The 26,709-nt window shown below is 33.4% G+C and overlaps 1 pseudogene; it reads left to right on the top strand.

Moving 5' to 3' along the window:
• The first annotated feature begins 15,217 nt into the window (after positions 1-15,217).
• On the top strand, positions 15,218-15,953 carry LOC100923930 (annotated as a pseudogene).
• The last annotated feature ends 10,756 nt before the right edge of the window (positions 15,954-26,709 follow it).

Raw genomic sequence — 26,709 nt, 5'->3', positions numbered from 1 at the left:
ATTAAATCATACTATATGATTATTTCATCATTTTCCTGGACCTCAGTTTCCATTTCTGTAAAATAAAGAGATTAGATTAGATAATTGCTAAGTTTTCTGCAAACTTTAGTTTCTATGACTGTTGTTTTCAGTATCCTTTGTGAAAGCTGCTTCTTTTTATTTCCAATACTGTTCTTTATTAGAAAAGGCAGAGTTGGATAAATAACAAGAACACATAAGTTCATTTTGTGAATCATTTGTATTGCAAAAATTTCTAGGCAAGGGAGTAAATTTTTTTTTGGGGGGGAAACCATAGAAACATTATAATGGTTGTTGGTTAGACTCTCAAGCCAGCCCACAAACATCTTTTAATTCATGCTAGTGTTAAAATATACTATTACCATAAGACTGTTTCAGCTACACAACTACATTCCATAGTATAAATATGTTCTCTCTCTTGGAATACATACTCTAAGGTCAGTTGATAATGGGGAGAACTGAGGCCCATAGTTTTGAACCTTCGCTGTTTTATTTATTCTCTTCATTTTGACAATAGAGAAATGATTTCTCTTAGCTTCTCCCAAGGTAATCTGTATTGGAAATTGGAAACAAAGAACAGATTCTCTTATAAGTTTCAAGGAGGGGTTTCTGGTTTTATATGTATGTAGTCCATATTTTGTAGAACATGGTGATCATGGTAATAACAATATCAATGATGGATACAATATTTAGGATATAGTAGAAAAACTTAAATGTCATGTTGCCCAATTAAAGATAACAAGAAAGCAACATGTAGGAAGGAATTTGGAAAATAAAAGCACATTAGAAAGCCTAGATTACTTTAATTGTCAAGGGAAAGAAAAAGTTGAGAGGCTAAGATGATAGATGTCAAAACAATACAAAAGATAACTTAAAAAGTAGAACATCAGATAACAACTTTACAAAAGAGGCATGAAAAGGAAAAAAGTAAGAAGTAAGCTACATCTCTCCAAACAGGAGGCTGTAGAAATGCTCTAGTCTTTATGTTACCAAGAAATTGAACACAATGAAAATGCAAGTTGTTTTAATCAACAATGGAATAATTATATAAAGGGATATGAGTGAAACTATTGTCTCTAAAACACAGGAAAGTGATAGGAGTCAAAATTATTGGCTGGAATGCTTTACAATGGCATATGAATGACTATTATGACACTTTCCCAGTTGTCTCTTAGGCAGAAATCTAATGCCTCTTTTCTTTACAAAAGGTACCATATAGTTGTTATCAAAGGGTGAGACCACCATAGTGATTTTTAGAAATGTAGGCCAATTATTCATTTACATATTACTAAAATAAAAAATACTAGACAAATTCCAAAATAAATTATACATTCAACAGGAAAACAGTATATCACCTGGGAGTGAGGGGGGGAGGGAGGAAGTATATAAAAAAGACCTACTGGCTTTAAGAACAACTATTTTAAATTAAAATAATTTAAGAATATTTTAATAGCTGCCACCATGCCAAATTTCAAAGTAGGGATACCTAAGCCAATGAGATGAAAATCACATGGGAACCAGTACAAATCATTCTTATCATCCCAATTGCTACTGGAGTTGTACCAAGGATGCTTTCAATGAGTCATCAGTGGATAGGCTTAAATGAAAATATTTAATTGCAAGTAGCAAATCCCACCCCCCAGTTATTTTATGCACTTATGCAGTAATTTATAAAACTTTGAATATAAAGAAACAAAAGCATGATGACAGCTTGTCAAAGGAATTTCTATTTAAACCTAATGGAAAAAAATGATAATGATAATTAATAATACCAAAAACAATAATAAAAAATATTCAAGAGTAAAATAAACCTCTCTCCATGGACAACAACTCTGTGAACCTAACCAACAGCATATTGAAAATAAATCTCTGAAAAAAATGTTTGTCATGCTTATTTGTTTATAGAAATAGTTATGATGGCAATTTAGGACCAGGTTATTGTGACCAGGAATAACAGATTTGTTATCCTTGAGGAGCCCGGACTTATGAATCAATGTAGATTAAACAAAGTAATTGCAGAATTTACAACATAACATTGCAGGCTACAAAAATTTTTGCAATAAGTAGCTAGAAAGACATGACCTGGTGGCTAGACCAAATATCAGAAGCTCTCTATATTTCATAAACACAAATCCCTGTAGTATAGTCATGACATGAATATCCTTGAGAATATGAACAATAAACTATCTTGGTAATTGAACATTGTCATAGACAGATTGTTGTCTACAAATGCCTCAGTTAAAAAATTGATATGTAAAAACTTAAGGACAATGTTTTTAATAGAAGTTATTGAAAGGAAAGAAAGACTTTTCAAAATATAGAGAGACCTGCGAGGGTAAATCAAAACATCATGGGAACTTCATTAGGTCCATATTATCCCCATTATCATGTCTGCTCTATTACATTATCTCAAAAATGTTTCTAGTGCTTCTTATAGAACATGAACTTACATCCCTAATATTTGTGTTCAGTTACAAAAAGCAGTTATCCAAATCCCCCTTTGCAATGGTCCACAGACCATTAAATAAAAGAATAATAGGAAAGATAGCAATTTTGTTCTAAGATTGTTTTTATCTGAACACTGGAAAAAGATGAGACTGAAATAATGAGATACTAACAAATTGAGATAATGATAATAAAACCAAAGACAACAACAAAAAAACCAAAAGATAATGATAATAAAACCAAAGACAATGAATGCTTTAAAGTTGTAAATCGATGGAACTATGCCCAAAGGGCTGTAAAATTTTGCATATCCTTTGATCCAATAGTGGTTCTACTGGTCTGTAGACCATAAGAGATCATAAAAGAGGGGAAAGACCAATATGAGCAAAAATGTTTGTAGTAGCTTTTTTTGTAGTGGCAAATTGAGTGGATGCCCCTCAGTTGGCAAATGGCTGATTAAATTTTGGTATATGAATGTAATGAAATATTATTGTTCTACAAGAAATGATGAGCAGGCTAATTTCAAAAAGGTCTGGAAAGACTTACATGAACTGATTTAAAATAAAGTGAGCAGAACCAAGACAACATTGCACACAGTACAAGATTATATGATGTGATGATCAACTGATGAATTTAGCTCTTTTCAACAATGAGGTGATTCAAGACACTTCCAATAGACTTTATTTATTTATTTTTAACACACATTGTTTTATGAATCATGTTGGGAGAGAACAATCAGATCAAAAGGGAAAAACCATGGGAGAAATATGAAAACAGAAAAAAAAAACAGTGAACATAGTATATGTTGATTTACATTCAGTCTCCATAATTCTTTTTTGGGATGCAGATGGCATTTTCTGTCCAAAGTCCATTGGAACTGCTTTCAATCATTGAACCACTGAGAAGAACCAAGTCTTTCATAGTTGATCATTCCACATCCTTGTTGTTAATGTGTACAATATTTTCCTGGTTCAGCATTAGATCATGTAAACCTTTCCAGGCCTTTCTATTAACAGCTTATTCATCATTTTTATAGAACAATACTATTCCTTAACTTCATGTACCACAACTTGTTCAACCATTCCCCAATTGAGCATCCACTCCTTTTCCAATTATTTGCTAACACAAAAAGAGTTGCTATAAATATTTATCATCTTCTTTATGGTTTTGGGATATAGACCCAGTAATGGCCCTGCTGGGTCAAAGGATATGCACAGCCCTTTGGGTATAGTTCAAGATTGCTCTCCAGAATGATTGGGTCATTTTACAACTCCACCAATAATGCATTATTGTTCAAGTTTTCTCATATACTCTCTAACATTTATCATTATTTTTTCCTATCATCTTAGCCAATTTGAGAGGTGTGAGATGGTACCTCAGAATTGTTTTAATTTGTATTTCTTTAATCAGTAGTGATTTAGATCCTTTTTCTCATATAAGCATAGATGTCTTTAATTGTTATCTGAAAATTGTCTGTTCATATCTTTTGACCATTTATGAATTGGAGAATGACTTGTATTCTTATAATTTTGACACAGTTCTTTATATATTTTAGAAATGAGAATTTTATCAGAAATACTGGCTGTATAGATTTTTTTCCTTAGCTTTGTACTTCCCTTTTAATCTTATTTCTGTTGGTTCTGTTTGTGAAAAAAACTTTTAAAATTTAATGTAATCAAAGTTGTCCATTTTATTTTTTTATAATGTTCTCTAGTTCTTCTTTGGTCATAACTTCCTCCCTTCTCCAAAGATCTAATAGGTAAATTATCCCTTGTTCTCCTAATTTGTTTATGGTATCATCCTTTATGCCCAAATAATGTATCCATTTTGACTTTATTTTGATATAGGTGATGAGATGAAGGTCTATACCGAACTTCCAGTAGACTTATGATGGAGTGCAAAAAGGCTAAAATGAGATAGTGCATATAAAATTCTTTGTACACTCAAAATACAGTGTATATAAAGTATACCCAAAGGGCAGTATATAAAGCTTAGTTAGTGTTACTATTATTCTTACTATTAATATCCTCTTTTTGTACACGAGGAAGCTAAGATGTGGAAAAACTCACACTTTTTTGTTAGCATGCAAATATTCACAATCATTATGGGTCAGAGGTGATTCAAAATCATATCTTTCTTGTTTCCAAGTCTAATACTTTTTCTGTTATATTTTCTTGCTTATTTGAAAAAATTATGTTATTAACTACTCATATCAATATATTTTTGCATACTAATAATAATTCATTTCTGTAATGCTTTTTTGGGTGGAAAAAGATAATCAGAATAAATTGACTTGCTCAGGTTACACAGCTAGTAAGTATCTAAGGTCACATTTGAACTCAGGTCCTCCTGATTCCTGGGCCAGTGCTCTATACTACAGTATCTAACTGGTCCTGTGTAGTGCTTTAAGATAAAAAAAAAATACTTTCCTTATAAAATCACTCGAGGTAATTTCTGTAAATATTATTATCCTATTTCATAGATGATAAAACAGAGGCTTAGGAAGGTTAATTGAACTCATCAAGAATAAGTGTCAGAGCCAGAAATCGAATGCAGGTTTTTTTCTGGACTCAAATGTAGATCTCTTTCTAGGCAAGGAGGTAAAAAGTATGCACCAGGCATTGGTACAATACTTAGAGGGCAAGACTTGAAGTCAGGAAGGTCCTTGAATTCTATTTCACTTAAATATGTTACACTGGACAAATCATTTAATCTCTCTGCATCTTAATTTCCTCATGTTACACATAACATATATATGTATAACATATAAATAAATTAGAAGAATATAGGATAGTTCACCTCTCAGACCTGTGGAGAAGGAAGGAATTTGTGACCAAAGAAGAACTAGAGACCATTACTGATCACAAAATAGAAAATTTTGATTATGTCAAATTAAAAAGCTTTTGTACAAACAAAGCTAACGCAGACAAGATTAGAAGGGAAGCAACAAACTGGGAAAACATTTTTACAGTCAAAAGTTCTGATAAAGGACTCATTTCCAAAATATATAGAGAATTGACTCTAATTTATAAGAATTCAAGCCATTCTCCAATTGATAAATGGTCAAAGGATATGAACAGACAATTTTCAGATGAAGAAATTAAAACTATTTCTAGCCATATGAAAAGATGGTCCAAGTCATTATTAATCAGAAAAATGCAAATTAAGACAACTCTGAGATACCACTACACACCTGTCAGATTGGCCAAGATGACAGGAAAAGATAATGCGGGGATGTTAGAGGGGATGTGGGAAAACAGGGACACTGATACCTTGTTGGTGGAAGAGTGAATGCATCCAACCATTCTGGAGAGCAATTTGGAACTATGCCCCAAAAGTTATCAAACTGAACATACCCTTTGATCTAACAGTGTTTCTACTGGGCTTATATCCCAAAGAGATATTAAAGAAGGGAAAGGGACCTGTATGTACAAAAATGTTTGTGGCAGCCCTTTTTGTAGTGGCCAGAAACTGGAAACTGAGTGGATGCCCATCAATTGGAGAATGGTTGGGTAAATTGTCGTATATGAATATTATGGAATATTATTGTTCTGTAAGAAATGACGAAAAGGAGGATTTTAGAAAGGCCTGGAGAGATTTACATGAACTGATGCTGAGTGAAATGAGCAGGACCAGAAGATCATTATATACTTCAAAAACGATACTATATGATGATCAATTCTGATGGATGTGACTCTCTTCAATAATGAGATGAATCAAATCAGTTCCATTTGTCCAATAACAAAGAGAACCAGCTACACCCAGTAAAAGAACTCTGGGATATGAGTGTGAATCACAACATAGCATTTCTATTCCCATTGTTTTTGTCCACTTGCATTTTTTATTTTCTTCTCAGGTTATTTTTACCTTATTTCTAGGTTCGATTTTTCTTGTGCAACAAAATAACTGTATGGATATGTATACATATATTGTATTAAACATACACTTTAACATATTTAACACGTATTGGTCTACCTGCCATCTAGGGGAGGGAATGGGGGGAAACTGGGGAAAAGTTGGAACAAAAGGTTTTGCAAGGGTCAATGCTGAAAAATTACCTGTGCATACATCTTGTAAATAAAAATCTATATAAAAAGACACTAGGCCAGGTAGAATTTTTGTTATATCTTTGAGTTGGTCACTACCTGTAAAGTCACTACCTAAAGGACAATAAGGAAGCCCCATTTGAGGTTGGGTGGGTGCCTATAATCCCACATAAAAGTGTCAGTCACTTTAAAGGCCCACAGGATGCTTGTTTCTCAATGTTTTCAGCAGGATGATAGGGATGATGAGCATCTAGCTTTATGAACCACACAAAAATAAATTTTTTGAAATTCCATTTTTAATGGAGTTTTTATTGGTGATGAAATTGCTTTGTGCTGATTGACAGCAACAACCTTCCTATTTGGGCTATTCCTTCATGGACAGTGAGGGCAGCACAGCATGAACAATTATTGCTCACAATAGTTGGTTTGAGGACTTGCATTATCCAAACACTTTTCTTGCACATCAGTTTTTCCCATATGGACCAAGCCTCTACATAAACACCTTTGGTGTTTGTTATTAGCCTTCACTGAGATGGTTTAAAAATGATTTCTTATAATTGATGCTCTTCTAAGGGCAAAAGACATTTTCTGTTCATCTTAAAGGTTGAAACATGCTATTCTATTATTTGTTGTTTTGGGGCCCAAAGTGTTATGATTGTTCTGGTCTGTGCTACTTGCATCCCAGAGCAAGTACTTGAATCAAGAGAAATGGAAATCTGTATAAGTCTTTAATTGGGTAATTAAAGAAAAAGATTAATCTATCCTTCCCTTTAAAAAGTATTGTAATAATTCTTGGAAGCCAAGTGGCAGAGAAAATAGAGATCCAGGCCTGGAATAAAATTAAGCTTTAGATATTAAATTTATAATCCTGAGCAGTCACTTAACTTTTGTCTGCCTCAGTTTCCTCAACTACAAAATGAGGATAAAAATAGGATCTACCCTGCAGAATGGTTGTGAGAATATGATAAGATAATTTTTGTAAATAAATTTTTAAAAGAACTTGGTCCTGTGTCTTGCACATAGTAGACACCATATAAATGTTTATCCCCTTCCTTTCATAGAGACAGAGTGAAATTCAGAAATCAGAAAATTAATACTTACATTTTACATATGAGAAAACTGAGGCAGACAGAACCCAAGTCTTTTGATTTCAGGTCCAGCATCCTTTCCACTCTACCACATTCCCTCTCTGTATGAGTAGCTGATAGATTATTCCTTATGCTCATTGACATATTTGGTACTCATAGAAACAGTGGCAAATAAACAATGCTAGTCTTATCCCCAGTTTGCAGCAGAGGGAAACTAAGACACAGAAAAGTTACTTAAGCTCTTAGTATTCATCAGTATCAGAGGGAGGACTTGAATCCAGGTCTTCTCATGCCAATGTAAGAATTCTTCTAGATCATGAATGATTGTACATATATATCTATATCTATATATGTATCTATATATAGATACATATATATTTGTGTTTAATGGTAGCCATATTTAGGATGGGGGGGGAGAAAAGGGGGAAAAAGAGTTACATGATAACTTTATTATAAATTTAAAAGGAATACCAACTTGTACATATAATAGATTGCAGTTTCATTTGCAATCATCTTTTCCCCTTTTTCTACTGTTATGAAAATGCTTGTTTTATTTCTTATGTTCAAAATAAAATAAATTAAGTTTCAAAAAAGAGCTCTGATGAATATAATGGTCATTTACGATTCCAGAGGATTAAGGATGATATAGGCAACTCACATCCTAACAGGTGTGTATAAGAATAAGATGTATATTTTTTGAACATGGACAATTAAAGAATTTATTTCTTACAAGGAATTTGTTGTTTTTTTTCCCTTTTCATTTTTCTCAGTGAGTAGGAAGAAAATGAGAAAACCTATTTATGTGTATTATAAAAATAAAATTCATTTGTAAAAAAAAGTACTTCTATAACCAAGTATAGATGATATTCCTGAAAAAATTCTTGTCTTGTAGTGAAATTCAAGACCTGAATTTTCCCAGTTAAAGAATAAACTGGATGAAGAGAAAAAATAAAAAACGAAAATTACTTCCCCAAATCAGAGAAACCAAAAAACAAAAATAGTTTGGTATAGAGGTAAAAGCCCTGGTTTGTTCACAAATGGCCTGAGTTTGAATTCTGACTGACTACCTATCTAAATTTGAAGAACTCAGTGACATATGCGAGGCTTCTATTTCCTCACCTATAAAATGAAGGGATTGGTTTTAGAGATCTTTCAGCTCTAAATCTGATATTAGAAAACAAGAGCCATAGACAAAGCTTAGAACAAAGGAACTATGAAATCCCCAAATAGCTTGGCCAGCTCTTTAATCCATCCTATCAAACATTAACTGTTAATAGGTAATTACCTAACTTCACTGCCAGTGATTAACTCCAATTAGCTGGAAATTTCAGAGTGCATATAACAGAAAAATAAGCACCACCATGAAAATCCTGCCTGCTGTGGAATTATCCTAAATGGGATTGATTTTTTTCCAGATGTAGAAACCATAGAGAAGGAGTAAAACACATATATACACAGGCACACAGACACAGATACAGACACACACAGACACACAGACACACAGACACACACATGCACTATGAAGGCAGGCTATAGGAAATCTTTGTAACTGCAGATTGTCTCTTCCCTTTTTCATTATTATGTAATTGGAATACCTAGATGAGAGTCAGAAGTGGAGGCTTCTAATCTGAGCTCTGTCATCTTGACACAATTCCCTGCCCTCTTTGGGCTTCTATTTTCTTCTCTATAAAATGAGGGCCTTATCCAAAATAATCTTTTTGGCTTTTCCTAGATCTGATATTTTCTGAGAAATTGATCTTATATCTACCATCTCAAGGTAAATTACTTTGAGCAAAATGCTCTATGGTGACACATATATTTTAAGATTGGAAGGAATTGACTTGGACAGTATAAGAATCCCTTTCTTTTTCAAAGTATCTACTTTCCCAAGGTATTTTGAAAAATAGTACAATGGAAAGAACACAGAACAAATCTCATATCAGAGACTGTGTTATTGTGGGCAAGTGACTTAACCTGCTTGGCCTCATTTTCTTATTTATTAAATGAGAAGTTGAATTAGAGAGGCTCTAGGGTTCTTTCCAGCTCTAGATCTATGATCTTACAATAATAATAACAATGATTTATGTGCCCATTTATTAGTGGCAGGATTTAATATCAATTTTTCCTTGTTTTGGATCAAAGTTCTACAGAAGATTTTATTGAATTAATTAAGCTAACACAAACAGTGAGCTTTTTCTCAATAAGTTTATAATTACTACTTTAAATTTTATATTATTACTACTATATAATAATAAAATTTGGCATTTATATTGGTCTTTAAAGTTTGCAAAAATGTTTTATATACATTATTTCATTTGAGCCTCATAACAATGCTACAAAGTTAATATTACAATTTGTGGCTTCCCTTCAGGCATATCTCCTCAAATCATTCCAAACAGGCTGTCACCCACTCTGCCTACACACAAGGTCATTCATGAGTTCAGAAAAATATGGAACATTTTATATTACCCTGTAGTCATTTTAAAAATGAATGTCAAAAGTCCTGCAATATGAGCCTCCAAAGTTCACTGACTTCCATTCTCGTTTGCATCTCTTGGGCCTATTTAACCATAGTTGTAGAATGTTGGAATAGGAATCATCTCTAGGGATCATCTAGACCCTCTCATTTTATGGATGGAGAAATTGAGATCAGAGAAGGGAAGTGGCTTGATAAGGTCATAAAGCAAGGACCAGATCTCCTGACTCCTGGGACAATGTTCTTTCTATTACTTCAGGCTGCATACAAAGAGTTTTGAAGGCAAATTTAATTATAGTACTAACTAAAGGGACTCATTACTGTCACTCAAAAGCTGGATGAAGTTGAATTTCCTGTGTTCACAGAAATTTGCCTCTTCATAAGCTTGTCCTTAAAAACGTCTGCACTGGGAATCTTCAGATCATGACTAATTTTAACAAAAAGTCACCAAGTTTCTTTTACCTCATGATGTACTAAGTTGAATCTCATCTGTCAGAGACAGTTTTGGTTAAGACTAGTATACCTGGAGTTTGTAGGAGCAAAAAGAGTCTCTGTTTAATGTTTCTTCCTGCTTGATGAGCCAAAAGTCCCCAAGTTCAAGGGCTTTGACATTTATTAAGGTCTCTGTAACACAATCATCCACAGTTTTTCCAGAATTTGTTACCTTTATATCCTGGGTCATTATGCAACATGATTCTCCTGGTTGAATTGGTCTACGATATGGGCAAAATACTATCCACATGTTGCCCAGGCTGGAAGAAATAAGAATATTATACAAGTTAAGACCTAGTTGTACCTTCTCATTTATTGTTGTTGACTCTTTGTGATCCCATTTGGCATTTTTTTTGGCAGAGATACTAGAGTGGTTTCCCATTTCCTTTTCCAGCTTATTTGACAGATGTGGAAACTGAGAAAAACAGGGCTATAGTGACTTGCCTAGGGTCACACACCTAGTAAGTATTTGGGATCAGATCTGAACTCACAAAGATGACTCTTCCTGGTTCTAGGCTTGGCACTCTATCCACTGTGCCACCTACCTGCCTTCCCATCTTTAATTAGCAATAATCAGCAACAAAAGCAACAAGTCCTCTATCTTTCCCCTTATGGTTTCCAAAGTACTTCTTATCCATTATCTCATTTGATCCTAAAAACAGCCACATGAGAAAAATATTAAACAGTAAGAAAATCTTTGTAGATGAGGAAACAGAGATTTGGAAACTTTAAGTGACTTATTCAGAGTCACAGAGAACCAATGGCAGAGAAATATGACTAGATCTCTGGTTTTCTGACTCTCTCTTGCTTTTCCATTTAATAGTTACTACAAGTCATGTCTATTAGAAGGAGGATTTCTACCAAGAAAAACATTTAGTTACAGATGTCAGGCCCTTATGATCAGATATCTTAGACCCAAAGATACCAGCAAAAATATGGCTGAAAAGGAGATGTATGCTAAAGGCAGAGTATGCAAGAGAAACTTTGCTTCCTTCATGATTTTGGTTAGCATCTGTTCTGGGACCAGCTGCCAAAAAATGGGTTCAAATGTAACACTAGGAACTTGAGTAAGCAATAAAATCCTGAAGGTAAAGACTCTGGGTCCCTCCAGGACATTTTACACCTCTCATCATGCACGGTACACTTCAACAAAACTGGCCTTCCTGCTGTTCCTCACACATGGCATTCTATCTTTGGTCTCCATACTTTTGCATAAACTATTCCCCATGCGGCGTCTCATATTTCCACAGCTGGAAGGTATCTCAGAGATTAGCACATTCAGCCCTCTGATTTTAAGATAGAAGAAACTCAGGGCTATGGACTTAAGATGATGATGCAATGATTGAAAGTGTCCAATGTGGGGCTCTCACTCAAATCTTCTTACTATAAACTCAGTTCTTTCCTCTGAAAGAACTCCAGCACCGAGGATTTTTAGCTTTTTTCATTTTGAACTCCAATGCAGTTTTTCACATGTCTTCTTGGTTTCTTTTTCACTATCCAGCTATAAGCAATTCATAGCTTTTACTCTGTCACCCCCAGAAATTAAATTACCTTTTATTTATTTTCTATATATTTAGTATCAACTTCAATGTCTAGCTATTGTGTCCTCCTTCATAAGAATGTAAGGTCCTTCAAGACAGGAAGTTTGTTTATTGTCTTTTGTAACCCTGGTATGTACTACAGTATCTGACCAATAGCAGATTTTTAATTAATGGGCTTGTTGACAGATTGATAAATTGATTACTTAATTGAGATCATTGTGGCTGATTCTCATGGATGAGGATAAACTTGAAATAGGCTGGGAAAGAAAGAGAAGAATTCAAGGGAGAATAAAGTAGAATAAATCTTTATTATTGGTTTGTTGAGGTTGAGAACTTTAATATTTTTCTTAAATAATTAATTGTTCATTCATTCATTTATTTTACTGAGGGCAATTGGAGTTAAGTGACTTGCCCAGGGTCACACAGCTAGAAAGTGTTAAGTGTCTGGGGTCAGATTTGAACTCAGGTCCTCCTGACTTCAGGGCTGTGCTCTATCGATACACTGTACCACCTAGCAGCCCTAAATAATTTATTAGTTCATTTATGATTAATATTAATTAAAATTAAAATAATAATATTGATATTATTAATTCAATAAATTATTCTTTGCTATAACAAGTTTTTCATTGGTTCTGATCAGAGTTTCTGGAGTAAGTCAGTGAGGGATTTATTTAGGAATAATATGTGAGTGACTTTTATAGGATGGTTAGAGAGGCCTAATTCTGTGATATGAGGTCTTGCCAAAAGTCCTTTTCAGGGCCATTTATCCATCCTTGGTGTTCACCTGTCACCCTAAACTATCACCTGGGATTCCACTGCCACATTGTGGTTAAAACCATCCTAAACCAGGTTGAGGATAATCAACAGGCCTCAAATCTATTAATAATAGTGAAGTCTACCCCAGTATGCGAAGACTTCCTCCCAGCAGAATGGGTTGATGAGAACAATGTGTTCCAGTGGCCATGAAGGTGGCTGAAGCATGTGGTGGAATGTTTCAAACTTGACCAGAAAAGATGCTAAGGTCATCCATTGCATTCTGGGGAATTGCTGGGTGTCCAGACTTTTATCTTCTCATTAGACATATCTGACTCTGGAAGAGAAAGTGAAGCTGACTACTGTACAACTCTTCCTTACTTAAATTCAGTTCATGTTTGATTCAACTCATAACCCCCTGATGTCATTGGTCCTCTAGGAAAACAAACAAGGAAATAGGAAAAGAGAGACAGTGTGTTGTAATATATAGAGAACTGACCTCAGAGTCAGGAAGACAAAGCTGTGAGATCCTGAATGAGTCAGTAATCTTTCCCTAATGACTCTGGGAAACCTTTAAGCCTCTAAAAGACTCACTTATCACATAGATAGAATCACAGATCTGGGCGGGGGTGGAAAACAGATGGTCATGGATGGATTTTAATGTCACTTAAACCAAGTTTGAGTGAACTTAAGTGAACTTTTTTTTATACCTGTTAGTTACCTAAAACAAGATAATTTTTAAACTTCAATGAATATTTAGAAAGTTCTTCTTTTGCTGAGAACAGAAATTTTAAAAACAAAAACAAATCACAGTAACCACAAGAATCCTTTTTGAATAATAAATCAAGAGCAATAAAGGACCTTAGAAGCCAAATAAATTCATCCCTTTCATTTTAGCTGATGAAGAAACTGAAGTTAAGGAATGTTAGACAGTTGTAAGCATCAAAGATAGGATGTAAACTTGTATCCTTTGACTTCAGAGTGAACACAGTTTTCACTGGACCAAACTGCTATCTGTGGGTCTTTAGAAGACTAAATTTAAAAGGGAAAACTTCTGTGTTTTCAGAGAAATAGATTTTTTTAGGAGTCTAGTCTCTGTCTCTCTTTCTCTGTCAATCTCTATCTCTGTCTTTCTCTGTCTCTGTCTCTGTCTCTGTCTCTCTCTTACTCTTTCTCTGTATGTCTGTCTTTCTCGTCTCTGTCTTTGTCTTTTTCTTTCTTTCTATACTTACATATGTATGTATATGCATCTATTTATGCTATGTATACATACACGCACAATTTCCTCCCTAAACAAGGCACTGAAAAGAATTGCTATATTGTGTTTTGGTTTCACTTATCCCTACCCCATTTATCTTTAGAAAGGCAATCTTTCACTAAGGTGAAGATAAAAGGTAGGCATCTTTCTAAGAATGACTTTGTTAAAGCCAGGTACTAAGGACCAGAAAAGTGAGTCTTATGATCTTCTTCCCTTTCAATTCTTTTCCCTTAGTCTTTTCCCTTTCCCTCCCCCTTCCCCCTCTTGCTTTGCAACATACCTAGAGATAAAGGCAAGTTGGAAGCTATAAAAAAAAAAAAAAACTGTCAGCCTTAATTATCTTTTAAATATTTCAAATCTCGGATCTTTGGCTCCATTTTGAATTTTCTTGACTTTTGGACCTATTTCCCATCTCAGACCTTTCTTATAGACCTTGGGTTCTCCAGTCTTTTTCTCTTTGTTTGATTTTATGGTTAATGGAGTAAAGCCTCAACTTTGATTCTGTCTGGTCTCTGATCTATACTCATATCAAGTAAATGGGCTTTTCTTCTGCCTGTTTCATTTTGCCACATTAGCAAGAGTACTGATGATCTCAGTTTTGGAACATTCTATGCTCATAGATAGATCTCTAATCCCTAAATAGTAATACCAGAATAGGATCCTTTGGTGTCAATTAACCTCTCCTGTTCCAGAATTCTTTGAATTAAGAATTAATGAAACCTAGGATTTCTACATATGATAAATCCACCTCACTAATATTTTTAAACATTGTATTGGGAAGCAAGCAAACTTTTATCACTTCTCAGGAGCCAAAGATGGTAGACTATTAAGATATGCTTCATTACCCAGCTAAGAAATAGAAGCTTACATTTTATTCTCAATAAAATTTCAAACTTCAGTCACAGAACAATGACCACAGATTCTTCAAGATCAAAAATAATTTTAATGGAGGGGGTAAAAAAGCAGTGTAAACTTCTGAAACTTAACTGTTTAAGTACACAGGCTGATGTTTCTGGGCAATGCCAGTCAGGGATTGTTTAATTCAAGATAAACTAAGAAGGGATGGCATAAATAAGTATGTTTTTGTATAGCAAAAAGGAGACAAAAAAGGAAAAAAGAAGAAAGCGGTTGAACCATTTTCTAAGAAAGATTGATATGTTGCAAAAGCACCAGCTATGTTCAACATTTGCAATAATGGCAAGATACTGGTTACAAGGACTCAAAGAACAAAAATTGCCTCTAATGGTCTCAAGGGTCAAGTCTTTGAAGTGAGCTTTGCTGCTTGCAGAATAATGAGGTTGCTTTTTGTAAGGTCAAGTTAATTACTGAAGACATTCAGGATAAAAATTGTTTGATCATTTTCCATGGGATGGATCTTGTCCAGGACAAGATGTTTTCCATGATAAAAAAAGTGGCAGATATGATTGAAGTCCATGTTGATATCAAAACTACTAATGGCTACTTGTTCTGCCTCTTTTGTGTTTCAAAAAGTTCAACAATCAGATCCATAACACCTTTTATGCCCAGCACCAACAGATCCACCAGATTCCTAAGAAAATGGTGGAAATTATGAAAATAACTTGAAAGAAGATGTCAATAAGCTAATTTCAAACAGCATTGGAAAAGTCATAGAAAAGACTTGCCAATCTCATTTACCCTCTCCATCAAGTATTGGTTTGAAAAGTCAAGATGCTCAAGAAGCCCAAATTTGAACTGTGAAAACTAATGGAACTTCATAGTCAAGATGGTGGCTCTGGAAAATCTTCAGGAAATGAAACAAGCCCAAAAGTTGAAAGGATTGATGGCTATGAACTACCAGTTCAAGAAACTGTCTAAAATAAGAACTTTTGAAGTTTAAAAAATAAAAATTTATAATTGTGGGAAAAATACATTGAATCATTAGCCAATAAGACATTGAAAGTCAAATGAATTTGAGAATGTTCAGGAAAATGAGACTTTCAATGTCTTTCTTGTAGTTCTAGAAAACATAGCCTCTAACTGAAGGGAAAGTTATACATATGTAGCTTTATAACATGTAATAACCAGGAATTAAAGGAATCTAGGATTCTTATTGAGCAACAGTTCAAGGGATAGAATTCTAAAAAGCAATAGAATGATCCCCAATTGTAACTGCTATTATAGAACAAAGAAAAGCCTTCATGGTTGTTCAAGCTGAAAAAGACCATGGATTGTGCATTGATAATTTATCCACCTTAAACAGACAGTCCACAATTCCCAAGAACAGAAATATTGATGTCTATGAAGGTCAGCAAAATCTGTACAGAGAATCATCTTCTCTTAAACATAGACATTGTGACAAACTTTTTTTAAAATCATTTTTGAATTGATCTACTTTATACAGTTCATGCTACCAATAAATATAATGCTTCTGAAATCATAAACTTTTATATCAATTTTGAGGGATGCTTCATAGATATCCAAAAGTAGAATGGGTTCCATTTCATTGTAGGTTTTCAAACATAATCTGAATAACTATTTACTTGATAAATTATACTAAAGGATGCTGAGGCATAATCCAACTTAAATTTTGTGCTTCTGTGATTGTGATTATTTTGTGATTTGACTTGACCAAGGTCACACTGATCTACCTAATGAGTCAGAACTTAGGATACTGGAGAAAACTTCATCAACACACTATGAAAATTTAATTTAAATTTAAGATGGCCTGCTATCATGCAAAAGATATAAGGAAAATGAACTATTTTCCATTCTTCATTTAGTCGTTTATCTTCAGTTATGAGAATCACTAGTTGCCCAACAAGAAGAAAACATGGTACCTCAGAGAATGCTTTTAGTTTATTAAGGCCTAAGGGGAACTATAATTCTGGCATGAATAGTACTGGTTGATCACTCATACTTAACAATCTGGCTGTACTTATTTTCCCAAATATTTTTTTTATAGTTCTCCCCTTGGAAAATTCTGTTAAGCCAAAGTGGATGACTGGCCATTTGTTCATCTTGTTTTGTACTCTCCATACCCCAGGCATGTATAGAATGTATCCACACTAGATTTTGGCTTGTGAAAATATCCATCTCTTTCTCCAAGGCTGAGCACAGGCACTACATTCTATATAAAGACTTCCTTAATCCTCCTTCAAAAAAATTTAAACCAATTTTTCTAAATAAGTCGTTTGCCCTGTTCATATTTTTACTTATATCTTGTGTAGTAGAATGAGACCTGGGTTTAAATTCTGCCTCTGACATTTATCAGCTATATAACTATTAGAAAACCACTTAAACTCTCAGAGCCTCAAGTTCCTTGTCCATAAAAGGGAGATAATAATGCCTATTTACCTACTTCACTGGAGTGTTACAAGGATCAAATAAGATACAGTGCTTTGTATATCTTAAAGTGCTATAAAAATGTCAAGAATTATTATTATATATCTGTGTGTACATCTTATCCCCTACATTAGTTTGTAAGCTCTTTGAGTGCTGGGACTGAGTTATTTTTTTATTTTGGTATCCCCAGAGTCTAACACAGTGCCTTGCTCATAATAAGTGCTTAAAAAATGCCTGTTAAATTGAATGAAATATATGTAGGACTTTTAAATTGGAGAATAGCTGTATTTGGTTAACTAAAGAACTCCCAATGCCTGCCTATGCTTAATGTAACAGAGAGTTTATGATATACCCAGCCCTGCATAGTAATCAAGCACATTATAAGAAGATTGTAGCGCATTTTGAGTTTTCTACTCATGTCTTGCAATTCAGCACTTTACAAGTGGTTTCCTCCTCCTAAGAGATTATAGTCTATAACCACTCCACCAAACACCCCATAATCTGAAATGGACCTCTTCTCAAAAGCAAGAGGTAACTGTGTCCTTAGTAGTCATCCATGTGCTATTCATTTAGAGCTGAGATTTCTGCTAGAGCTACCCACCTCTCCAAAGAGAAGCAGTGATCTATTGTTAAACTACTGAGAAATGAAGTATGGTGGCTTGCCGTTAATCATGGGGCTCAGAGCCAATTTTCACATCAGTTTGATGAATTGTGTATACTAGCTTCTGATGAGTATTACTCCCTTTTATTCCCTAAGTGTATTTGAATCCTCAGGATAGCCTCCAGACTGACAACCCCAGAGTCTGAATTCTGTTCAGCAGTTAAAACTCCAAAAAAAAAAAAAATTCCAGGAAGTCAGTTTCCCCTCTCTGCTCTCTATTTTCAGGATAAATTTTCCCCTATCTTGAAGTCTCCTCTTTATCAAGATTTAATTCAAGTAGATGACATAGTGTGAGAAAGGACCCACATAATGCTGCTAATAATTTCCATGTTTAAAATAAATTGCAAATTCAATCTAAGTACTACTTAGTCCTTGAAATCTAATTACAGAAATTCACTTGAGAGAGGTGAGCTCCTTTGCCACTTGAGTGAGGAAAATGAAAAACTAGAAATGACCCGTGTTTGCTTACAATAGGTACTCTGGTTCTATTCATTACCCAGATCCATAAAGCAAAGCCAAGTTGACATTGGAATAGTGCTTTTAGACTAATGCATTCTTTAGTATTTTATTTATTAAGCTTTTATCTAATTGATATTTAGGTAAATAAAGTTATTTTTACTATTGTGTCACAAATAATCACTTGAATACCAACTAATAAATGAAGTATGGAAGAATAATTAGCAAAATTAGGACTCTGTATACATTTCCAAAGTGTAATTATTTATTAACCAGCATAACCTAGATCTCAATTATATGTACAATATCTGAAAGCTATAATTGATTTTAATTATACTCTATGAAATTTGGGTATTTCACACATGTGAAATTCACATACTTTGTGAAATTCAAAAATTTTATTATTCATAGTCATCAATAACTTTAATAAAGGTAGAATATCACATATAACACAAGTAAATCTTGTCAATAATCTTGTCAATAAAAATATAAATAGGACATCAGTTATTAAATTTGCTACTTGTTCTTCCTCATTATGGACATTAACTGCAAATGGAATTCATGTCATAAAATGCATAAATATTTAGATGATATAGATTTTTTCCCCTTATAATCTTAGACTTTAGTTTTTTCAAGCCAAAACACTAACCCCTTTTCATGATTTGAAAGAAACTTTATTGGGTTTGGTTTTGCATGGGATAAGAACTTTATTTGCTGATATTCTAATCTTATGAAAGAACAGGGACTTGTTTTCTTAGGTGACTGATTTATACTGAGAAGAATGTAGTTTATTGCTCATCAGCTGTTGCTGGGATTAGGGATGTGTAAGTAAAAGACAAGGGATAACTGATGAGTCAATGGGAAGCATCTGTTAGAGGTGCCAGATTTCCTTGGGAAAAAAGTAAACAGAAGCTTTTATTAAGATCTGAGCTATCTGATTCCAGGCATAGAACTAAAGAATTTCAAAATAAATTCTACAAAAGAGGAGAATTAACTTTAACTTTAAGGATTGAAACCTTTTTATATTTTTATTTTTTTTGAGTTCCAAAATCTTTCTTTCCTTTGTGCTCATTTCCTACTCAAGGAGAAGGCAAGTAATATGATTCTCATTATATATGTGAAGTCGTGAAAATTTTTTTTTCTATAGGTGGTGGTATTTTCTCCCCCCACTATTTACTTATTCATTCATGCATTTATTTACTTGTTTAATTTATTTTGAACTTGAACCTTATTAAAATAATTTTAAGGACTGAATAGTACAGCATCAAAATGTTGTTATAATTTGAATTATGATTGTAAACCACACTATCATTTGAGTTACAATTTCATGCCTAGTCTAAGTTCTCATGACCACTGACAAGGATTCCTGCAATAGTCTCCTAATTGATTTCCCTGATTCTAGCTCTTCCTTCCTTCAATCCATCCTTCAGCTGCTAAAATTATATTCATTTACTTCAGTCTCAATCATGTCATTCTTTTCCCATGAAGCTCCATTATTTCTCCAATGACTTTAGGGTCAAATACAAAGTACTTTGGTATTTAAAACACTTTCTAATTTAGATGTACTACTTTATGTCATACATTTAACTCTTCAGCCACATTTGTTGTTTCTCATATATCCTCTCCTTTCTCTGTTCTTAAGTGAACAATCAATTGCATATTTCTTTTATTATATGACCTATTTATTTTATATGTGATATCATACATGATTTAAAAGTACATTTATGTAGTTAGATGAAAAAAGAATTGTACAAATGCTAAGCTATTTTGGAATCCTTATAAATCATATAATTTTAAAACATAAATGTACTTAAAATGATGATCTAATTCTATTCTATCATATACTAGATGAGAACATGGAGAGTTACAAAGGAAATGACTTCCCCAAGATCACACAGTCAATATAAAAGAGCCACTCTTTAAACACAGAATCCTGGATATCAAATCCTATTTTCTTTCTCTTATTAGTATTTGATTCCCCAACTATACCAAGCCACATTGAAATTTCTATAGAGGAATTTGTGGTAGATGAGATAATCTATTCTTCTTAGAAGTAAAGAATAATAATTCAGTCATTTATAAAGGAAACAGATATAGTATATATAGACAATAAACTCATTTTCCAGATAGTTAACGGGAGAATGAAAATTATTTATATATGTGTGCATATATGTACACATATGTGTGTATATATACATCCTCATATAATTATACATATATGTGTATGTATATATGTATATGCATGTATATTAGTGTGAGGGGAAACCAATTGTTGAAGAGAGTTATGAAATTAATTCTTTTTGATTTTGAATGAAGAGCTCTGTCTGGATGCTAACATGTTCCCTTAGCTACATAATAAGTGAAGATTTCCTCTCTCAAAATTATATTATCTAAGAAGCTAGGCCAAGTCAAGCATTTATTAAATACTCTAATGATCCAGACACTGTGATAAAGTGCTGAGTATATAAAGAAAATAAAAATAAACAAACAAAACAAAACAACAACAAAACAGAAGCTTTGTCCTTAGGGACTGCTGTGTGGGTACAAAATATTTGGTTCTTCTATTAAATGGATCTGAAAAAGCAAAACTGGGAAATCCAAATGACAGCCAGCTAACGTTATAATTAGGAAAACAGCAAGCAAACACTTAAGTATATGTGATATACAGTGTAAACAGTAGGTGATCTAAAAGTGAATACATTAGCAGTGGAAGGGAGTGGTAAATCTCTCTTGTGGAAGTGAGATTGGAGCTGAATTTTAAAGGAAGCCAGGAAACTAAAAAGGGATAAAATTCCAAGCATGGGGACAGTTTGTAAGAGATCACTGGATTGTAAAGTATATGGAGGGAAGTAAGATGTAAGAAGCCTAGAAATGTAGAGAGGGATCAGGCTGTGAAGAAAGAGCTTCAAAAATTAAGTGGAAGATTTTATATTTGATCTTGAAGGTAACCAAGAACTCCTGGCAGTTTTAAGTAAGAGGTGACATGGCTCCTTCTTTAGAAAGATCAGTTTGACAGCTAAGCAGAGGATGGACTGAAATGGAGAAATTTCAGGTAGGGACAACAAAGTTTATTGCAAAAATAAGGTGATAGGATGCTCTCTATGACAGAAGAGAGAAGGAGGGCATGTATAGAGAGATATCAAGAAGGTAAAATTCCATAGAACTGACAATAGATAGTATACTAACAACAATAGCTAACATTTTTATAGCATCTACTATATGCTAGGCACTGGGAAAAGTGCTTTAGATTCAATATCTCACTTGTTCCTCAAAAAACTGGGAACAAGAACTTAGTTTTTCTAGAATTCCTGTTCTTAACCTCAGGTCCATGACTTGTTTGAAAAAATACATTGATTGCTATATTTCTTTTTTATTTTATTTTATTTAATAGCCTTTTATTTACAGGTTATATGAATGGGTAACTTTACAGCATTGACAATTGCCAAATCTCTTGTTCCAATTTTTCCTCTCTTACCCCTCCCCCCCCTCCCCCAGATGGCAGGATGACCAGTAGATGTTAAATATATTAAAATATAAATTAGATACACAATAAGTATACATGACCAAATTGTTATTTTGATAGCTATATTTCAATATAATTAATTTCCTTTATAATTCTACATATATATTATTTTATTTATTATTCTGAGAAGGGGTCCAAGATGAAAAAAAATTAACCAAATAAAAAAATTCTAAGTACGTCTGTTCTAAGAAACAATAGCAACATCATAAAAGAGATGCATTTTTAAAGTGTACATTCTGTGCAAGGGGATAGAAAGACAAAATGAAAAATAGTCCCTGCCCTCAAGAAGTTTACATTCTACAAGGGGATAGAGTTGAGGGGAAATTTTAACATGTGAATAGCTACTAGGTTCGTTAAAACTAGAATCTGGAGAAGTAAAAACAATGAAATGATGGAAATATCTAGAAACCATTGCTGATCATTGTATTGTGTCCAAATAAATCTCTTCCCCTTATCATTTTTTAAAACCTTGAGGGGGCATTCCTTTCCATATAACACTAAGGTGTTTGCTTTTGCTTTTGTTTGTTTTGTTTTGTTTTTTTGGTAAACCAAGGGAAAAATATATGGATATTCCATTAACTTAAATTGTAAGTTAAAGCAAAGTAGCTTCATTTCTCTGGGCCTCACTTTCTTATTCTGTAAAATTAGAATGTTGAACTAGTGGTTTCAAAAGTCCCTTTCAGCTATGATATTTTATAGTTGTACCTGTTGATCGATATAATTGAAATATTATGTGCCCTGTATTTGCTATTTATTTCTGAAAAGAGATGATTCATGCATATTTTATTCCAGAGACAATGAAAATAATACTTCAATTAGTGTGTTGGGAATGCACAGGTTGATTGTAAATGAAATCTAAATGGGAACTGAGCTCTGAACCATAATTGCCTTAAGTCTTCAGAATAGAAATTACTTTATAAAAGTTGATGTGATTTAGAGAGAAGGGTTTGCTAATGTTTCTTGGAATGAAGACTGTTATTTTATTGCTTTTTAATAGACTTTATTACAAATGTATGTCACATGATCCATCACGTTATAATACTATAGCAACTTGTTTCATTGGGTTTGTAATATATAAAATTTCTGGAATCAGTGTTTCCATTATAGGTTTAAATAAGAGATGAGACTAAAAAGAAATTGCCCTACTTATTGATCAAAGTGATTTTTATCTAGATTTAAAACACACCTGAAAGTTTTACTTATTGATAAAAAAGAAAAAGTGAGTGTGTTATTTAAAAATCAGAGGTAACAGTAATAATATGACATTATTGCCTTTGATTCAAATCTTAAAATGATGTACTATTTTATAACTTTTTAGTATTCTTTTCTTTTATGAGATGGTTAAGTTCCTTGAGGGAAGGAATTGTGGCTTGTTTAAATTTTCTCTCTCCAGAGCCTAATATAGTACTCTATATCCAATAGGTGCTTAATTAACAAGTGCTGTATTGTGTTGTGTTATATCAGAAAATAATTTGTATTATTATTATTATTGTTAATTCTTCCCTTTGCTACTTGCCCCCAACCACGGCATTCCTTTCTCTATTGGAGCAGTTGCTTCCAGTGGAGCTACAGGGAGGTTGCATTGTCCTATTCTAAACTGCAAACCTTCATAAGTTCAGAGATTTAGAACTATAAGAGAGTTTAGAGACCATCTGGTTTAATTCATTTATTTTATAGAAAAAAGAAACTGAGGTACAGAGAGTTTAAATGATTTATCCAAGTAAGACTTAAACCTTGATCCTTTTTATGTCTTTTTTTATACTTTTTCACTCCAAAAACCATCCATCACAGAATGAAATTGTATCATATACCCTTTCACATACTCTACATTGGATGTTATCTTACTTCTTCACATGCATAATGACACAAAACTAGCAGTTAATTGCTACATGAAAAAAGTGGAAGCCATCTTGCCATTGACTTAACTACAACAAAAATTCCCATAGACAACTAGATAACTAGATGACTCTCTCCCTTCCTCCCTTACCCCACATATAATAAACAGATTGATTCTGTGTCTTTTTTTCTAATTGATCTTAGCTACAATTAACTAATTTCTTCTGATTATTGCCAAAATCATGGCAATTTTTACTGCCAAAGATAAAAATCTATATCTCGCAACTTAGTTCAGAAATTCAGCTAACCTGTAATAAGTTAAGTTTGGAAATCGAGATTTCCTACCAATCACTGGAAATCTATTATCCTTGAAAGATGCTGAAGAACAGCAGGGAAAAAACAGTATTCTTTATACCATCAAGCTTTTCTTCAAGGACATCTAGTTTTCTATTCAAAGAAATTTGGCCTACTATCTCTAACTTTGAAGGTAGACTCAAACAATGAACATTTCTTAGTCACTGAATGTAAAGAAGGGGTTGTAGCTGATCCTTCATTACCCATTTCTAAATAATCATATTGTTCTCTATGCTTTAGTTATATAAACAATCATACTGATTCCACCATTCATAATGTCAAGCTATTCTACTGAATTGTAACTTCTAATTTATGAAGTCCTGTTCTTTGTTCTTTATTCCCCAAAACTATAAAAGAAAGCTGTCCCCCTTATTTGGGGTTTTATTTTTGCTCAATAAGACAAGATCCTATTTTGCTTTACTAATAAATTGATCTTTGTACCTCAGACTACCTTAATTTTAAGAATACCTTAATTTTCTTTTTTTTTTTTTATTTAATAGCCTTTTATTTACAGGATATATACATGGGTAACTTTACAGCATTAACAATTGCCAAACCTCTTGTTCCAATTTTTTACCTCTTACCCCCCCCACCCCCTCCCCTAGATGGCAGGATGACCAGTAGATGTTAAATATATTAAAATATAAATTAGATACACAATAAGTATACCTGACCAAAACGTTATTTTGCTGTAGAAAAAGAATCAGACTCTGAAATATTGTACAATTAGCTTGTGAAGGAAATCAAAAATGCATGTGTGCATAAATATAGGGATTGGTAATTCAATGTAATGGTTTTTAGTCATCACCCAGAGTTCTTTCTCTGGGCGTAGCTGGTTCAGTTCATTACTGCTCCATTGGAAATGATTTAGTTGATCTCGTTGCTGAGGATGGCCAGGTCCATCAGAACTGGTCATCATCTAGTATTGTTGTTGAAGTATATAATGATCTCCTGGTCCTGCTCATTTCACTCAGCATCAGTTCATGTAAGTCTCTCCAGGCCTTTCTGAAATTATCCTGTTGGTCATTTCTTACAGAACAGTAATATTCCATAATTTTCATATACCACAATTTATTCAACCATTCTCCAACTGATGGACATCCATTCAGTTTCCAGTTTTAGCCACTACAAAAAGGGCTGCCACAAACATTCGTGTACATACAGGTCCCTTTCCCTTCTTTATAATCTCTTTGGGATATAATCCCAGTAGTAACACTGCTGGATCAAAGGGTATGCACAGTTTGATAACTTTTTGAGCATAGTTCCAAACTACTCTCCAAAATGGTTGGATTCATTCACAACTCCACCAACAATGCATCAATGTCCCAGTTTTCCCGCATCCCTCCAACAATCATCATTATTTTTCCTGTCATCTTAGCCAATCTGACAGGTGTGTAGTGGTATCTTAGAGTTGTCTTAATTTGCATTTCTCTGATTAATAATGACTTGGAACATCTTTTCATATGACTAGAAATAGTTTCAATTTCTTCATCTGAGAATTGTCTGTTCATATCCTTTGACCATTTTTCAATTGGAGAATGGCTTGATTTTTTATAAATTAGAGTTAATTCTCTATATATTTTGGAAATGAGGCCTTTATCAGAACCTTTGACTGTAAAAATATTTTCCCAGTTTATTGCTTCCCTTCTAATCTTGTCTGCATTAGTTTTGTTTGTACAAACACTTTTCAGTTTGTTATAATCGAAATTTTCTATTTTGTGATCAGTAATGATCTCTAGTTCTGCTTTGGTCATAAAGACCTTCCCCTTCCACAGGTCTGAGAGGTAAACTATCCTGTGTTCCTCTAATTTATTAATAATTTCATTCTTTATGCCTAGGTCATGAACCCATTTTGACCTTATCTTGGTGTACGGAGTTAAGTATGGATCAATGCCTAGTTTCTGCCATATTAGTTTCCAATTTTCCCAGCAATTTTTATCAAACAGTAAGCTCTTATCCCAAAAGCTGGGATCTTTTGGTTTGTCAAAGACTAGGTTGCTATATTTGTTGAGTGTTTTATCCCTTGAACCTAATCTATTCCACTGATCAACTAATCTATTCTTTAGCCAATACCAAATAGTTTTGGTAACTGCTGCTCTATAATATAATTTTAGATCTGGTACAGCTAAGCCACCATCATTTGATTTTTTTTTTCATTAATTCCCTTGAAAGAATACCTTAATTTTAACTGATGCAACTATATCTATCTATTTGTATATTATACTTTATTTTGTAATACAGTTATATAATTAATAGATTGCATAATACCAATACTAACTTGTCTATGTATAAACTACATATGTGTTTCTGATTATCACTACCAATCTAAAAGTTCTATACTTACCCTCCAAGAAAATAAGGTAGTGGAGATATCACTCCTTTCCTGATAATTCAAATAATCAGCCTAGCTAAATCTTCTTGGCATCCTTCAGACCCAATTTTAGAAAAGTCCACAAAAA

The sequence above is a fragment of the Sarcophilus harrisii genome, chromosome 1 (genome assembly GCF_902635505.1).
Source record: "Sarcophilus harrisii chromosome 1, mSarHar1.11, whole genome shotgun sequence".
NCBI classification, from domain to species: domain Eukaryota; kingdom Metazoa; phylum Chordata; class Mammalia; order Dasyuromorphia; family Dasyuridae; genus Sarcophilus; species Sarcophilus harrisii.
Note: the sequence above shows the minus strand (reverse complement) of the source record. Positions and strands in the feature narration are given on the sequence as shown.